Source organism: Protopterus annectens, chromosome 15.part0, assembly GCF_019279795.1.
Source record: "Protopterus annectens isolate FY-2018-M chromosome 15.part0, PAN1.0, whole genome shotgun sequence".
Lineage (NCBI taxonomy): Eukaryota > Metazoa > Chordata > Ceratodontiformes > Protopteridae > Protopterus > Protopterus annectens.
In genome coordinates this window covers 208,908,962-208,921,541 of record NC_056749.1, presented here as the reverse complement: position 1 = coordinate 208,921,541, position 12,580 = coordinate 208,908,962, and positions in this window count along the sequence as shown.

Below are 12,580 nucleotides of genomic sequence, written 5' to 3'. Positions count from 1 at the left end.
TAATGGGACTGATATCACTAAAGAGTAATGAAAAGCAGTGGTACTGAATAAATAAAGGGAGTGATATCACTAAAGAGTAATGAAAAGCAGTGGTACTGAATAAATAATGGGAGTGATATCTCTAAAGAGTAATGAAAAGCAGTGGTACTGAATAAATAATGGGAGTGATATCACTACAGAGTAATGAAAAGCAGTGGTACTGAATAAATAATGGGACTGATATCACTAAAGAGTAAGGAAAAGCAGTGGTACTGAATAAATAATGGGAGTGATATCACTAAATAGTAAGGAAAAGCAGTGGTACTGAATAAATAAAGGGAGTGATATCACTAAAGAGTAATGAAAAGCAGTGGTACGGAATAAATTCTTTTAAATAAACATTTGATATGACCTTTACAAAAAAGTATCAGGAGGGTGACAGGGCAGATTGGTAAGAAGAGTGGACAGTCACCAAAAGGAGGTAGAGAAGGAAATGTGTGCCCTTAGGGAGGATAAAGAGCAAGCACCAGATGGGCTATACCAGATAGTCCACAGAAATCTGGCTGGTGTGTGTGTGTGTGTGTGTGTGTGTGTGTGTGTGTGTGTGTGTGTGTGTGTGTGTGTGTGTGTGTTTATGGGCAAATACTCAAACAGACATACATCATCAACAGGTCAGGACCTAGAACAGAAATGCCAAAAGACAGGTTAACAGGAATCCAATATGCTGAAGGTAAGATCAACCTGAACCTTCCATTACTTTATATACAACCTGTTAGTACACTGATAGTTTAAAACAGTTAGTTGTCTCATTGAATTCTGAGGTGGTAAGCCCTAGTTTAAAACAGTAAATAAAATTTATTATTTCACAGGTCGCATTTTTAACAATGGTTTTAAATTACACATTTCATTCAACCCTGGTAGCTGATAAGACCATAAAATATGTGATATTCTTACCAGTTCTTAATCCTATTTGTTACTTTTGTGGCAAAAAAGCATTCTTGTTCTCAGAAGTAACTAATTTACTTTGTGCTTCCTGAAACCAGCACTATACTGTGCCTATGGTATTTAGCTATATATGCAGTTTTCCTGGTACCATTCGGCTGAAACATACATTTCTTTGTCAAATTCACTACAATCATCAGCTCAAGCAGGCTGAAAGTCCAAGCCAGAACAGCAATATACCAAAAAAACTCAACAGAAAGAACGGCTCAAAAAAACTTCCAGGTATTTCACAGATTTAATATATAAACTTCAGAACAACTAGCTCAACACCTTTTACACAAGGTGCTTCTTCTGGTTTAAAACTTGAAGTAAATAACAGAGCTATCTAAATGACCTCATTCAGTGACATCATTTTAATTAACATAATCATCACTTAAAAGCAAACAAATCAGTGATAGTGAAATATAAACACCCTAGTTTAAAACAGTAAAAAAAAATTCATTATTTCACAGGTCGCATTTTTCAGAAAAAAAAACATTAGTATCTATATGATTATTCATGAACTTCAGTAACTACCATCAATAATTGTACTCAGCTTGATTCAGTCTAGAATACAACAGCTCTTCAGGGCACTTAACAAAATTTCCCTGTTTAGCTTGTCAAATAACACCAATCATGACATCATATCCTTAACAACTATAAGCTGGCTACTAGTCATTGGAAATTTTACTTTGCTTCTTTACTCTCTCGCTGCCTTACAAATTAGAATTATTGAATTACTGTCTATCACTAGCAGTCAGTCTTAACACCTAAAGCAGGTCAAAAGATTAATTAAGTGAATTGAACCCTATTCAGTGTAAGTTCAACTAAGCGAACAACCATTTCATCAAAAGGCTTCCTAGGGAAAGGATATGGTTGTCCATCATTGGAGATTTGCCATTTTCCCTACTGTAGTGCTATCTTAGAGTTGGTTTATTTAGTTAGGGAGGGTGGGGGGTGAAGCCCCCCATTTTGCAGGGTTTTACATTTTGTTGTATTTTTTATGGATAGTTGCTGGCCTACTAGTTTTGCTCTCTAGGAAATATTTTGCTGAAACAGTCATTTGCTTAACTGAGCTTTCATAGATTTGAGTTTGACAATAAGCGATTCGATCAATTAAGCTTTTGACAAAGTAAAGAGATTCCAAAAAAAACTTTCTATCTACAAATGCAACAGTTTGGTTAGCCTTTCTGTAACAGAGACAGTGGTTAGTCTTAATTAATTATGCATTCAGTTTTCTACACTGACAATCTGGCAACAAAAGTTTCAGTTTTATTTTTCATTTTTCCATCTTTCTTTCTTTCTTTTTTTTTTTATAACATACCAAGCTATGTGTCACATTTGTTCACTTTGTATTGCAAATACTGTAAACAGTCGTATATGAATTACAAATACTGTTTCATTGTCTATTTATGTATTTATTTATATTATTTATCTTTTTTTAATCAAGTTAGCCCCTCTACTCCAGTGGCCTCTTTTCAGTGGAAAGGAGATATTCTTACTCACTAGAGGAAATTTGGCCAGGCCATCAGGGAATTTCCCCCTACTCTTTTTTTTTTATTTTTTTATAACTTCTGTGGGATCCTTTGCATCCAGGTGAGCTACAACTAACTTAGGCAGGCAAGACCTTGGTTTAACATCTCATCTGAAGGATGCAGTGTCAGCAAAACCATAGCTAGGTCATTATGTGCATTGTGACACTCCCCCAACAGATGAGGAAAACAAATATCTACCAAAAATGAAGGCAAAAAAAGGTCTGTTGTGAAAGTGCTTGTTACTAATGTACAAATGCAGCAAGCAACTTGTTACAGTTAAATCACCACACTCAGCACTTTAGCTATGATCCTAAAATCAGCATCAGAAATCACCTTTCATTTATGAATGCCTGTCCTGCACTCACTCTTCACCTGCACCTGACGATTGTGCCCCCCGACACTTTGTACCCAGGGTAGCTGCCTTGATTGCCCTGTCCTAGTTGCAGCTGTCAGTGTCAATAATGGAAAATGAATCCAAGCGCATGGGGTGAGAAAAGAATCCACAGCCTTCAGATCTTCCAGCATTAAAGGAGGGTAGGCTAACTATTGAGCTATTAACACTCTTTATAATCTCTTGTATACTATTTATTTATGTATTTATTGATGTTTGTTTACCGGGAAAGTCCACTGGGCCAGACATCAGCCCATTTTCAGTGGAGGCCCGGGGAGAAAAGCCCCAAGGGTTACAATGAAATTAACAATAACATAACATTTGAAAAGTTTCAGACAATTAAAAAAAGTTTCAAATAATTTGAAAAGAAAAATGGTAACTCATGTTACATGAGAAATAACTAAATGAATCAGGATCCCAACATTTTGAAAAGCAGTAATCAGTTCCATGGTCTGAGACATTAACTGGCATGATTTACTGTCAAGTGCAAAAAAACAAAATGTAATAGTTACCTAAGGGAAATCACGCTCCAGCAATCTAAACCTGGTCATCACAACAAACAAAACATGCTGGAGGGATAGCTTCCGACCCAGAGACTCCACAGACTCTTGAAAAGACTGCCCATACATGTCAAGCAGAGCGCCTCTTTGGCCCTCTTCAAAAGGAGCCTTGATGACTGGATGGGAGAAAGGAAATTCACCCCGGGGATCACATCAGTCACCCTGCTAGACAGGGGTCCAGGGAAGAAAATAGTGTGGAAGAAATAGCCAGGGAATTGTTATGGCTAGGCTTGTATAGGCCCTAGGGCCGATATCCTAGTACCAACCTATGAACAGATGAAGGTAGGGTATTCCATGTTCTGGCAATGATCCAGGAGTATAAAAGTTTGCTTGCAGGTAATTTTGGTATGTGAGTTTGGAGTAAGAGTTGGTGTTCTGATCACAGGGGTCTGGGAGGGTTGTAACGGATGAGTAGGGAGCTAAGGGCAGGGCAGTCCTGAGGTTTGCGAATAAGTTTGTAAGTAATAGTGAGCTAAAGGAGTAATAGGAAATGAAGGAATTCAAGCCATTGAAGTTTCGTTAGGGCGATACAGTTAGGGATGGAATGGTGACTACTTGTAGCAAATTTGGCAATTTTGTTGTAGCAAGATTCTAGTTTTATTTTTAAGGAAACTATGCATTTGCTATGCGTTATTTATGCAAAAGTTGGTGTCATCAGAACTGGGTCTTGTCTGAAAAGGGGCCCCAGCCCAATTTACCTACCACATTAAGCATAGTGTATCTGGTTGGTTGGTCAGTTGTTTTTTTTTTTTTTAGACTGGAGAATACAATATGCTAAGTTGGGAGGGTGGCCTAATGGTTAAGGTGTTTGCCTTACAAACACAAGGTGCAGGATTTGAGTCTCACAAGGGATAATTGGCTAAGCTTAAAAATGGCTCGCAAGGGCAGTTAGCTTAGTACTAACCTATGAACCCAATGAATGTTTAGCTAACTACCTCAGTATTGTTTGGCAGATGTAGCTCAAAGCTAGTTTGATTTACGGGAGTCTGTTGAACCATCGCAGTATGTTGTTGTTTGTCTTTCGGCTTTTTCCTGGTAAGGGGTTGCCACAGTGAAACTCCAGTCCACTAATGACTGGCGGTAGATTTTTACGAAACGCCGAGGTGCCAGCTCGACGCCCAACCTTCAACGAAGGCACGCCCATTTACGCATGCATGTCTTTCAAATGCTACCCAACAATCGCAGTATATAGTTAATTATTTCTTATAAAGGGAACAAATACATTGAAGCTTTTTTCAAGACTTCTTAAAAAGCATATCATATCCAAACATGAGAAGCAGGAGAACATTAATGTTTTGTTTTTGTTAACTTCCTTAATTCTTAGAAAAATGTAATGCCCTGAAATGGTTCTGCAGCAAATAATGCCCATTTTTGTTTCAATTGTCTCCTGGATGAATGACACAGTAAGGGATGAATGCAGCCAGTCTGATTAAGTGGCATTAAGTAGGGCTCCACTGTCATGTGACCATTTACTGTGTGTTTGAATTTTGTATATAAAGCTTTGGCTATTAGAATGAAAGTGCTAATCCAGTTTCTTTTTGGAATAAAGCTGTGCTTGGATTTATCCTGCTGCCTTTGAGTTGGTTTACAAAAGAGCTGTGCTTGTATCTATGCTACTGCCTTTGTATTGTTTTTTTGGCCAATTTGTCTTTATTTTGGATTTCAGCATTAATTTATTCACATACAGTTACATTCAGATGTGCATTTTACAGCCAAGATTGTGAAACAATTACAAAACCTGGTCTGGCACAAATGGAATAGTCTACTAATAGCAAACACGACCAGCCTCATGAGGGGAAACTGTGTTATGTCTCAACCAGATGTGGTCCCCAGTTCTCTGACAGGGAAAACAATAACCATTCAGAATCAATGTCAAGTCAGTTTCTGGGTACATTTATAGTATGAGGGTCATATATTCTTATTAAAGTTTTCTAACACTTTTTTCAAATATATAACATTACTCTGTCAGTTATAAATATGCATGGTTATAGCTCTGTTTATGCTCACTTAATATGTCTACTGATTAAAGAAGGACATATATTGGTATGTCATATGAGATAACCTTAAGAAAATTCCTTCATATCCATGAAATGAGATCTTACAGTCTAATAGCAATGTTCTCTTTTATTCATCGCTGATCTCCTTTTATTTAATATTAAGCTTTTGGTAAGTAGTAGGTATGTAGAATCCTAAGAAGACAGAAAACCTTATTCCAGGCTGATATTTTAATACCCTGTAATATCTTCCTTTGTCTTTTCTCATGCCTCTTGACAAAGTCCATCAGCTTACTCACTTCAAGACCAGAGTCTGACCACCCCCCACAATGCAAAAATATGTAGGCAATGATTTTAGCAGAAGCACAGCTTGCTGAGTATTCTAAAATTCTACAGCCAAATGTCCTCTGAGATGAAACTGCAGCTTCAATCATTTTAATTGCTTTAACACAAGAAAGGCAAAAGGCATCTTGAATAACAAAAGCCATCTTTCAGTGAAGGCAAGGAGGTCAGCGTTACAAAAAAGGGCATTAGAATATCACCTAGGTTTGCTAAATGCACTGCCATCTTTTTATCGACATAACACAAACAAACCTAAAGCATGATTAAACCCTGATCCTATCTTAAAAGTAATGACCTGTGAATGAGTGCTGCTCATTTAGCTGATGGACTTGGCAGTTTCCCATAACCTTCACTTAAATATTGCACAACCCTGAATAAGTCACTTAATTTGCACTGTATTTATATGTGCTCCTTAGAATAGATACATTTGCTAAGTAATATTTGAGGAAAAGAAGACAGATTTGACATTGGGCCCACTCTTCAAAACCAGACTTCTACAAAACTGACAGGAGAAATACTGCCTCACTCCAATGTTCTAATTTTCTGACTGTTAATCAGACAACCTCCAGTTTTTATCTGGCACTGGTTTCATTCTTTTTGTTTTTCTTCACTTTCTATTCTTCTATTTAAATTTTCATTATTTCTATTTCATAGCCTTAGCTTGTGAACATTATTTGCCACTAAAAACAATGATGATAATAATAATAAAACAGTAATTTTAAACCCTGAAACTGCAGCACAGCTTGCACACTAGTGTATCTTCCTGTCTAAATGATATAAGATGAATCACTTTCAACCAATTAATGTGATGTTTTCATCAGCTAACCAATGGCAACAACAGGGACAAACAATACCAAGTAAAGGCAATAATTAATGAGTGACAGGACTAAAGAAAATCATGCAGATATGCGCAGAAACATCGGTTTCTCCTTACCTTGGCACCATGCTGACATGAAAGATGACATTACTGCAGACAAACGTGCACATCTGCAGAGCATCACTGTGTGCATCCTTAGGTTACCATGCAGAGGTGTTGAACTGATTACAGAGAAGTATCTCTCCATTGTCATTATGTCCTAAAATCCCTGGGTACCAGTCTTAGAGTTTCATAAACTCACAAATGTGCGACACTTATGCCAGTCAAAATATGTTATTTAATCCTGTGCAGCAAAAACAGAAAAGGTACTGAAAATCCATTTTAACTAGTGTCATTTTGTGGCTACATTAACAAGATTTTTTTGGAAATAATTCAGTCTGGGGATTTAAATGTGAACTGCAGTGCACTCTGAATGGAAAAAGGGACAGTACATTAATCACCAGGACTGCCCTGTTCCCAGAAGAAGAATGAGATTTCTTACTGTAGAGTTATAGTGTTTCATAAAAGTCGGAAGGTACAGAGCAGAGTCCATAGTGAAGTTAAATAAACAGGGCTGACTAAAGGTTGAACACGAGGTCAGCTTCCATCACTTCTTGATGGCTTGGAATTTAAAGGACCTTGAATATTATCTGGAGAAATGTAAAAAGGTGACTCATACAGTGACTGTACTGTATATTGCCTGTTAATGTACTTTGTGAAAAAAAAGACTCACTAAATGTAGAATAGCTACATTTCATTTGTGTTCTAAGTTTAGGTGCTTCTTTTATTTTTTGACGAGCTATATTATCATAAAGTAAACTGACTAGTAGTACTGTAGAGGTTCTCAAATGACTTCTGCAGCAATATGGTTTAGATCCCCTCACGTCTTTTGAAAAATGTCTCTTTGCCCTTAAATATGAAAAATGAAGAAATGCATTGAAAATCCATTTGTGGGTATAACATTATTTAACTAAAATGTACTACCTCACCCTTTTGGATAAACATTGTATTTGTTGAAAGTTTCAAAAGATGATTAATATTTTCCATTTATTTGTCTCACCAGCCCAGTTGATTTTATTTGCACATGTCCTTGCAGACCACTTTTGGATTTTTGTGGGTTTTGCTTCATTTCAAAGTCATTAATAATTGATGTCTGGAAATGAAGTTGGGAATATCACTGAAATTGCCTAAATATCTTTGGTGTGTGCGCACGTGTGTGTGTGTGTGTGTGTGTGTGTGTGTGTGTGTGTGTGTATGAGTGTGTGTGTATGTGTGTGTGTGTGTGTGTGTGTGTGTGTGTGTGTGTGTGTGTGTGTGTGTGTGTGTGTGTGTGTGTGTGTGTGTATGAGTGTGTGCACGTATGCGCATGTGGTATGTGTGTGTGTGTGTGTGTGTGTGTGTGTGTGTGTGTGTGTGTGTGTGTGTGTGTGTGTGTGTGTGTGTGCTTGCTTGTGCACATGCGTTCATGCATACATATGTATGGTGGAAGGGGATGTGTGACAAAAATAATTCCACGTATGTCATGGTTATGGCTGCCTGTGCTTGAACCTACCATTTGTACACGTTACTTAATTTCACTTGAAATGCACAATGGATATGCAATACTTCGTTCAGCTTGATTAATACCTACCAGCTGTGTTTCACCTGCCCCTTCTCAGTAGTCTGAATAAAGGAGGAAAGGTTCCTGTAACACTTGTTACCAAGAGCAGGCATTATTAGCATATTCGTTTGTGGTGCTGTTGTCCACGTTGACTCGCAGACAATTCATCCGCTGCGACTTAACTAAAAGCAATGAGGAAAACAGCAAAAGATTTCAACATGATTTTTAAAAATAATTACTCATTTTTGAGGGGAGAAAGCCTTGCCCCCTCACTTGCCATGCATGATGCTTTACTGTTACTGGCCCAGCGCCATGGTGTGGAAGGATAAAGCCCTGACTTTAACTCGGGTGACCCATGTGTGATTATTGTCACAGATATTAGAGGTACTGCACATGGAGGGTATTTTAGAGCAGCCAGTGCTGATTCAGTCACCCTTGCAGAGGAAGGCACTATCAGCCTGCAGCCTTTGGTGACATCTGCCATGAGCTGATGTAATGCTGTCTACAATTTTGTACATTTTTCTTGTATCTTTTCATGTAACAACTTTTTATTGTGCTGTAATATTACTGACTTGTAACTGATTGGAGCTTTTCTCTTTTTCTCCCTGAGATTTCACTGAAAAGAGGCTTTTTTTTGGGCCTGACTACCGATCCAAGCTGACAGAAGAAATATTTTTTTTGGATTTATGTACATAAAGCTTGCCATATAAAATATAGGCTAAAGTAAACAGAAAATGTAATTATGGAGATAGCTAGTTATTTAAATAAGGACTACCATACAGATTAGGCTCCCAAACATCATTTTTTTTTATAGTTTGATTTTTTTCCTACAGTCACTGACCTAAGGTGCCTGTTCCCATGACAGATGTGCCTATTTCTCTTTACATATCACCCTCTTACTGGGGGGTGGTGAGGGCTGAGTGACAGGGTATTAGAAGTGACATATATATGGATGCTTAATGTTTTTTGTTTTTTTGCTTTGCTTAGCTCTTGCACTATTACATTTAGTGAAAAGTAAAATAAATACAGCACTGTATAGGTAAAGTGCAACTCTCAAGAAAATTATTGTGTGACATAGTGCTGGTGCAGATTAGGTAGCTGACATTACTTGGTCAACAGTTATTTTAGGCCTGGGAAAGGGTGAGGATTGAGCTGGTATAGTGAAACATGGGGAAAACACAACAGAAGGGAAGAAAGAGGTCCTGATAAGTCACATTTTGATGTATGCAATCAAGGAAAACAATACATTTAATGGAAATATTCAATGGTTATATGTCTCTCACCTGTAATAATAAGCTGTCAAACAATCAACCTGCAGTCTCAACATAAGGAACAAGAAAAGGTGCAATCCTATGAAAAAAGTAGACTACAGGCTTTTTAAAAGACCATATTCCTCCTTCAGACTGTATTTTCTGTTCTTAACTAAAGAATATGCAAACCTCTTAGTTTATATAGCCAAGTATTTGAACAAAACGCTGTTGCTGTGTGCTTTGTTTCTTTGGTGCAGAAATCTCTTTTTGAAAATGAGGTTTTCTTTTTTGATTTTCTGTTAGCATGTGGAAGATTATAGAATCCTATATATTTATTTCAAGATGTGAGCTTTGAAGAAAGGTACACACACCACTGCCATACCAGCACAAATCTTGTACCAACCAGAATACATAGCACAAGAAATATGAAATATCACAACAACGGAATCACACACAAACCCAAGAGTATCATCCTTCAAACAAAATGTATAACAACTAAATCAGTCCTTCCAGTGAAAGTCATTCATAATGATACAGAACAATACCACATCTAACTGAATTGGCACATGTGGAGGAGGGGTTGGTATAATGGTTTAGGTGTTCATCTCACAGACACATGGTACAGGGTTTGATTCTCACCTTGGGGAAATTGGCTAGGCTTAAAATGGCCTCTATAGGGAACTAGTTTAGTACCTGACTATGAACCTATGTAATGGACTCCTTGCACTTCACCAGTCTGGATACCATTCAATGTAATTCAAAAGCATGTATAAACAAGCAAACAGAACATTTAAAACAGCACAACACAATAAAAGTATGTCAGACTCACTCACTTTCGCATTTAAACAGCTATCGATAACTTACTCAAATATGTGAATGTCAAAACAAGCCTGCACACACACACACACACACACACACACACACACACACACACACACACACACACACGTATATATATATATATATATATATATATATATATATATATATATATATATAAAATGTATATACTCACATAACCATAACCCGTGAATCTACTGCTTAACCCTATTAGACCATTTAACGCTTGTCAGCTTCTTATACACTTAATCACAGGATCATATGACCTATAAACCAGATCAGTTCAAGTCAGGGGCCCTTAAAGTTCTGCTAGGACCAGAGAATATTTATGGTTCGCCATCCAGTTATTTATATTCCTCCTAAATGCAGTGAGAGTTTCACTCTGTTTAATATGAGTAGCTTATACCACAGATGGGTCTGAATCTATCAAACCAGAGTGCCATGTTTATTTGTTGGTGAATATTTAAATCCTTCATATTTGTTTTTCTGGTGCTGTTAATTTTGTGAAAGAGTATGACATCAAGGAGGCCGAGGTCCTTCCAGCCTTAAATGCTAATATAAATCACCATGGAGGAGTATTTATGACACCAAGTATACAGAAAGGGATTCAGTTCTGTTTTGGAAGCTAAGGATCTTCAGATCTGTGATTTTTTATTAAGAACATATGCCGTCCTTTAAGTTGTGTATTTATTTATCTTCTTTGTGGCTGTCCACAGCTGACCATCAATTGCTTCCAAGGCCAGTCTTCATCCACTAGGTCTACCAAACCCCCTAATTCCTCTGCACTATTTTTGACCAATGTTCAGTGCCAATGAGTTCATCTTGGCACCTAGGACACTTAAAACAGTCTCATATTGTTCCTAGATAACATTTTCACTTTAATTCACAGCCTCTAACTGGTGTGCAGTAACATCCCATGGGAAAGACATGAAATGGGCATTAGCACTACCATGTCCCCCTCTCCCCCACTTCTCCAAGTGGCTGGCATCAGCAAGGAACTCTACACACACACACACACACACACACACACACACACACACACACACACACACACACACACACACACACACACACACACCATTAAACACTACTGCATTCCTGACTTCCACCAGGGATGCCAAGTACACTAGTGCGCTCCTAGTGTGGCCACTTTCTTCCTTATCCCTTCCAATATAGCCATGTTATTCCTCCTTGCCTTTGGTACCAAGTGCCTGAACCAATACTCCTACTTGGGTTTGTGTGTCATAACCGAGACTCTATCAGCTTAGATTTAGCTGACTGATGTGTTTACACAAATATGAGCCCAATATGAGCATAATACTAAATAATCAGTTTGATAATGTGGGACTATGTCAGTGTGTCAATGATAAGGTCTGCCAGTGACACCTCAGTAAAAATATTTCACCATAAGTACTTTTTCCCAATAGTACAGAAATCCCCTTTCTCCATTGTTGTGTGGCCTTGGAGTTGGTATGTTAATGTTCAGGGTTGTGGGAGGGATGGGGGTGCTTGCCCCCCTGCAAAAAGAGATTTACTCTGAGTTCTGCTGAAAGTGCTTTCAGCAAAACGTCTTTGGACATTTTGCATTTCGGGAATGTGCTGTCTAGCTATCAACATGATTTAAACAATGCGGTAGCAATGTCGCCTGACAGTAAGACGTTGTCCAGTTCGATTTTCAGCTAGAGCGTCTTCTATCTAGAGACATGCAGGAATGGGCGTACCTTCATTGAAGGTTGTGTGTCAGGGCTGGCAACTCAGCACGTCAAAATCTACTTACAATCATTAGCGGACCAGAGTTCCGCTGTGGCGACCCCTAACCAGGAAAAGCCGAAAGACACAACAACAACGAGTAGAGAGGGATTATGACATCTTATGATGCCTTTAGATTTTATCTGGGCCTCACTACTGTTGAGATGTAATAATCAAAGATGAGTGGGTTATCACTGAAGGTAACAAGGTCCAACTAAGTCAGTCTGGATGGAATGCTATCTACACTACAGTCTGTGGAACAGCTTTGTTTTACAGATTTAAAGAAGACTTTTTTGGCATTTAGTTTTAGCTAGTTTTCCTTAAACTAGTTATCTGGGAGGGCTAGATTAAGGACCAGAGAAGTGATATCAGAAGTTGAGTAAACAATGCCAAATAGTTTGCAACACTCATCAAATTTAGTCAGCTATCAGACTGGATTACTGGTTTGAATGGCAGAGATGTAAGTACTGAATAGAATAGCCCTAAGAGACATCACCGATCAT